Source organism: Triticum urartu, chromosome 7A (genome assembly GCF_056163025.1).
Source record: "Triticum urartu cultivar PI428250 chromosome 7A, HENAU_Tu73, whole genome shotgun sequence".
In the NCBI taxonomy this organism is placed as follows: domain Eukaryota; kingdom Viridiplantae; phylum Streptophyta; class Magnoliopsida; order Poales; family Poaceae; genus Triticum; species Triticum urartu.
The window spans coordinates 732,312,966-732,318,745 of NC_141879.1; the positions used below are offsets into that span (position 1 = coordinate 732,312,966).

The 5,780-nt window shown below is 44.1% G+C and overlaps 1 long non-coding RNA gene across 1 annotated transcript; it reads left to right on the forward strand.

Annotated features, from left to right (window-relative positions):
* The first annotated feature begins 3,171 nt into the window (after positions 1-3,171).
* LOC125524359 (uncharacterized) lies at positions 3,172-5,552 on the forward strand. Its single transcript, XR_007290699.2, has 4 exons — positions 3,172-3,261; positions 3,363-3,417; positions 4,448-4,607; positions 5,292-5,552. It is a non-coding gene; the product is annotated as an uncharacterized LOC125524359 (long non-coding RNA).
* Positions 5,553-5,780: the final 228 nt, after the last annotated feature.

The following is a 5,780-nucleotide window of genomic DNA, read 5'->3' on the forward strand; positions in this document are numbered from 1 at the left end:
GTTATGGAACCGGCACTAAAGGCCCTTACGAACCGGTTTTAAAGCTCTGTTTTCTACTAGTGTAGTACTTCAACTGTTCCTTCATCAACTTTAATGATTAACAAGATCCAGTGAAATCTGCATGCACACACGTTTGCATGTCTTAATTAAGCGGGTATATGTAAGCAAAAACATGCATGTAGCTAGCTAGTAGGCAAAAACAGAATTTGTAGTACAAGACAGTGTGACTCACTCGAAGTTGTAAGGAAGTAGTATATCTTCATTGTATTTGGGGCGCTTGAAGAACTCTAGCATGCTTTCCTCTACACTTTTTTCGTAATATAAATCTATTTTCCATGTGTATTCATTAATGGTATTTGGGTCAACGAACCCAATGCCATAGCGTCCACCTTTTTTCATTTCATAAATCTTCATCCTGCATAATACCACAGAAAAGAATATAGTGAGGATAATCACAGGTAATGATTGATCAAAATGATCACTGTAGCTAGCTTGAGACTTAAATTACAGAAAGAAATCACTTACGGACAATAGCAACTGACGATAGATTTGTCGAGTGCGTCTTGATTGTATAGTTGAAATAGTTCTGAATACTCAACGGTCACAGCTTTCTCATGGTAGTAATGATCCTTCTTGACATTCACCATGAGGGACTCTCGATTGGAAATCTTGGTAATGTCCATGTACCATTGATGCAATTCATACATTCTCGTTGGGAGCTTATTGACCTCGTCTGGCTCGACCAAAGGTTGGCCCCGGACATATTTCCGTTTTATTTCCTCCTCTCTAGTCGGAGACATGTGCTCGATATCGAGCAGTTGTCCAACAGTGATCCCGATCGTTTCAGCCTGCGCAATATGCTCCTCGGTTATTACCGCATCACCCACCCCGGGAACGTTAACGGTTTGCCCACAATAATATTGGGTGTGCCTACTCTCATGTGTTGTTGGCACAACAAGCGGGGGGATTGATTGCGCCGCCTGTTCTCCCAGCTGGGGAACGGTTTTACCGCTCCTTTTGTCAGCTGATTTTCTCGAGCTCGAGCTCGCCTCTTTCTGTAGACGTGCTCGATTTAACTTCTTAATGTGGCGCTCATAGTCTGTGTCAACAGGCTTGGGAGCTGGTGCTCTAGCCATACGAATGAAGTGGTCAATCTTTTCCACAGGCACTTTCTCCCTTGGCGGCGGTGGCGGTTTCGGTGCAAAATGGGCTTCCACCTCGGCATTCGATATGGCTACGTTTTCCTCCTCGGACTTGTCGTAAGGCCTCTGCGGAAGAGGCGCGAGGCTTGGACCATATTGAAATCGCTTGCCTCCGCCTGTACCTCCAGTACTACCTCGACTTGTACCGCTACGCACCATAGCTGAGGCGGCTCTCTTCCGTGATTGCTGAGGCGGCGAAGACGGCTGACGTGGCTGAGTTGGAGGAGGAGTGTCCTGAAGCTGTGCCGGACTTGGAGGAGGAGTGGCCTGAAGCTGTGCCGGACTTGGAGGAGGAGTGGCCTGACGCTTTGCCGGACTTGGAGGAGGAGGAGTGGCCTGAAGCTGTGCCGGACTTAGAGGAGGAGTGGCCTGACGCGTTGGTGGACTTGGAGGAGCGCACTACCAGAAATATGCCCATTCATGACAAAAATATAACGACCATGGTTTATTGGTCATAGATTAGTGACCAAAATTGACGAAATGGTCAAGGGCTGACCAGAGGGGTCCAAACCCCCCACCATTGTGACAATATCTGTCAAAAAGGTCATCGCCGCATCACGTCAATTGGTCATAAAATGTATAGCACTATCCATGGCCATATTTTGGGTCCACCTTAGCCAAATTAATATGTTCATAGGCCCAAGTAAGGGTGGGTGAGTAGGCACGTCAACAATTTTGCCTATGTGTCATGTATACATGTAATAATTTTGTTTATGTGTCAGCCATGCGTGTCAAATCAACCTACGCATGCAGGACCAACGTGGTATATCTACACCCAACAGGTGTTAAAAAAATGCAAGGGCTTCGCTTTTATAGTTTTTTGTTTACTTTCAATAAAAAAAACTTTAAAATAGTTGGAGGATTCAAATTTGCTTCAACCCTTTTGTAATTTTTTGAGGATTATCAATATTATTTCATATCCAAATAAAAAAAGATCTTTAGGAGTTGTGTATATATGGGTCATACTGTTGATATTTGTCGTTTCATGAATATTCATTTTTAACACGATTCCATTTGAAAAAATATATCAAAAATCAAAACCTTATGCAATATAAGCTGACCATTAGGCCCATATAATTCAAGTTAATTTGCTACGTAATACTTCCCCCGTCTCATAATGTAACCGTCTCATAACGTAAGATGTTTTTTGCCGTACATTATGAGACGGAGGAAGTAGCAAAATAGAATACTTTTTTGCCAATAAGAACATAATACCTTTTTCTTATACACTAGTGGCACTAGTAGTTTTTATCGAACGCTCTAACTACTGCTAAACAGTTATATGATCATGCCAACTCATTTCCTAATAAAGGCTCGCGCCATATGTCCACCAAATTTTCAGCTCGTGCCAAATTTCCCAGCCTATTTTTCTGCAAATCGATTACCCGCGCGCGTCTTCTCGGCCCAAACCAGAGCAGCCCATGTCATATAAAATGTATGAAACCCTAACTCCTCCCGAATCCCCTCCAGTGCCGCCACCCCCTCCCCTTGCCCCGGGTCTGGCACTCTCCCACGAGGCCACGACCCCCTCCCCTCCTCCTCGTCGTGCCTCGATCTGGCCAGATCCATCCAATCCACACACGGATCTGGCCTAACCATCCTGCGGCTGCGGCGGCAGGTCACCAGGACGGCGGTGGGAACAGACCTCGACGGCGGCGGGTACCTAGAATCGTTGTTGCACCAGCCGCGCGCGTCACAACGGAGGGCGGGGCTTGATGGATCACCGCCTTGCCGATGTGGTCGCTGCCGCCTCTGCCGGAGCAGCGAACGTTGTGCTTGTCGCTGGACCAGCGGGTGCTGGGTGAGCCGCATCGCTTGACTGGGTCAACTCCAATGGCCACGGCGTCGGAGGCGATGCGGCGCCGGACGATCGGCCCGTGTGGCGGGCGGCGGTGCTCGCAGTGGCAAAGGAGATGCGTGCGTTCGCGCGCAAGCCCCCCCCCCCCCCCCCCCCCCCCCCCCCCCCCCGAATCCTGTGTACGCGGCCAAGATGACCACGCCGCTCGTAGCCACGTCTGGGCCATCCGCACTACCGTCCTCGCCTTAGAGTTCAGCATCGGTCAGTCTCTTTCTTTTCTTTCTGAGCACTATTGATCGATGAAGGTGTTTGTGGCTGCTCAAATTAATATCTGAATGTGCCAAATCTGCTGCTATGTATAGGAACTAAAACCTGCCGCTCTGAAGGTGCCAGTGTTGGTGAGGGAATTTATCAATGGTGGGTTCAGTACAGTATCTGCTGCTATGTTATTTGCAGCCAGAGAAGATATATGTTCATGCCATTTTCTTAACTGTGTCACTCGTTTGCAGCTAGTGTACAAACAAACAAATTATAGGCATGCATGAGTAGTGCACGGACGCATGTTTGTGTATCTTACCAGAGATGGACAAAGTCTTTTTGCGTAATTATGCCTGAACATGCATGGTAAGAACAAAATCCTGACTGATTATTGATAGAGCAAGTAGATACTCTCATCACTGAGAAAAAGCTTGTTTAGTTGAGAATGTTCCATGGGAACCCTCAGTCAGTGTAGCAGCACGGACATGTATAATCAACTTCTCTGCACCAGCTGAACTAGTGTCTTACTGACTTCCAAGTCATAAACAATGTCAATAATGTTGATAAGTGCCAGCTGCAAATAATCTGCAAACACCACAGCAGGCTTTCCCTTGTAGCAATGTCCTTTTATATTCATATAATCCTTACCTAATCAAATTGTCGTATCCCCGTATGCTAGAGGACGAGTTTAGTCAGGCCAGCAACAATGCGGAGCTACATAATTAAATAACCTGATATGAACTGTGAGCACATGATGATTGTGTGGGTGCAAATAAATGGAAGTCGAAATGCTTTTGGCTGTGACTTACTATTCCTTAGCCTATATGCATGTCTTAGTTAAACTTGAAAATCATTGTTTTCTCCTATGATGTTATGTGATTCAGTAATAAATTAGTAGACTCGAATATTTCTTGTTTTGATCAGTCTTTTGGAAAATATGACCTTCATTGAATACTCTACTCTTTATATGTCGCTCAAGGGTTCCTCGTCGTATCTTTTGTTCTTGTTTTTGTTCAATCTGCATTTATATGTTAGTCTAGTTATTAGATTGATTTTAGAATGTTCATCCAACTTGTGTTGATCTAAGAAACATCTTGCATGCTATAGAAGTCATATTAGCTAAACTTGGCTTGTAGTTTTCTCTATGAAAGTGGTTGTATTTTGATTTTTATCTTTTGGTTTGCTGCAGTGGAATGCTCATCACCTCATAGGGAAGATCTGAACCAAGTGAATGCAAGGATTTTTTGGCAATGTCTAGCTCAATCTCACCTTCGAGAAAATGTAATATTTTTCCTCCGGAGTTAGTCTAAACTATCCAGGTTGTATGCTACTACTGAGATCCCATCAAGGTAACGCTCTTCCCCCACATCTTAATCTGCAAAAAAAGTATAAACAAGATTCAAGTGAGCGGTCTTCATGGGGTTGCTTGTTCGTATTATTTGTTCATGTGCTTCATTTTGTAATTCCAGTCAAGTAAAGGCTATAGAAACATGCTACCCTCAAACTGAAGTTTTGCAACCATGTTAATATTTAATGCAAATTGCCAAGACTCTTCTGGGAGGATTATGTTTATCTCTGTAACTAGCTGTTAGCATTTTCCTGTTCAACAATAAAGGTCGACATCACAACAGGAAATGGTTCTGGTTGTTACTCTTTCGATTCAAACTCATGAATTAAGTTAAAGTCTACATATGAGGTTGTGTTTCAGCCATGCATACCTTGTGTGCATGTGTTGTTTGTGTTGAGTTTGGTTTGGTGGTATATGACCTGTGTTGTGTTGTGGTGCTCATGTCGGTGCTGTTTATGTTACTGTGTTAAAGATATATGATTCACATCTCTTCATGTTGGAAGTTATTAATGTGAGTTTTTTTGCACAAAGTGTTGAGCTAGCACAAGAATAATCTTGCAATTGCTGAAATTTCTATGGGAGCATGTATTATTCTTGTGTTAATTGCTGAATGTAAAACCTCCATTTATCTTTTGTTTGCTCATATTTTGTGTGCTTTTTTATGTTTGATTGTTCCAATTACCAGGATGATCTGAAGCACTCAAAAGAAGCGAAGGGCAGAAGAAGCTTCGTTTCTCATTGATGTTATGTGTGATCAACTAAAATTTGGCCATCTCGTCCAATCTTTGTAGAACTATGTTGTTGTGCACCTGTGCACTTGTTGGGTCTTTTTGCTGTGCACTTGCACTTGTAGCATTATTTTGCTGTGCACTTGTTGGACCTTGGACCTTGCTATGTAGAGGAGTTAATGGATGATGTATTGTATTTCATGTGATGTGTTACTGAAATGAAATATACAATTTATCTGCAATATTGTATTCTGTTGTACTTGTTTTCATACATGAGATATGCATGCTTCTGAAAATAATGCATCAGCCTCCTCCCTGACACGGCAACGTACCACCTCCGGCGGGGCCGGCTCCCTCCGCACCGAAAGTGGCCCACGCGAACGCCACCAAAGGAGATGAGGGTCAACGACGGGACCCAGGGACGGGTTCCTCACCAAGCGTTGCGC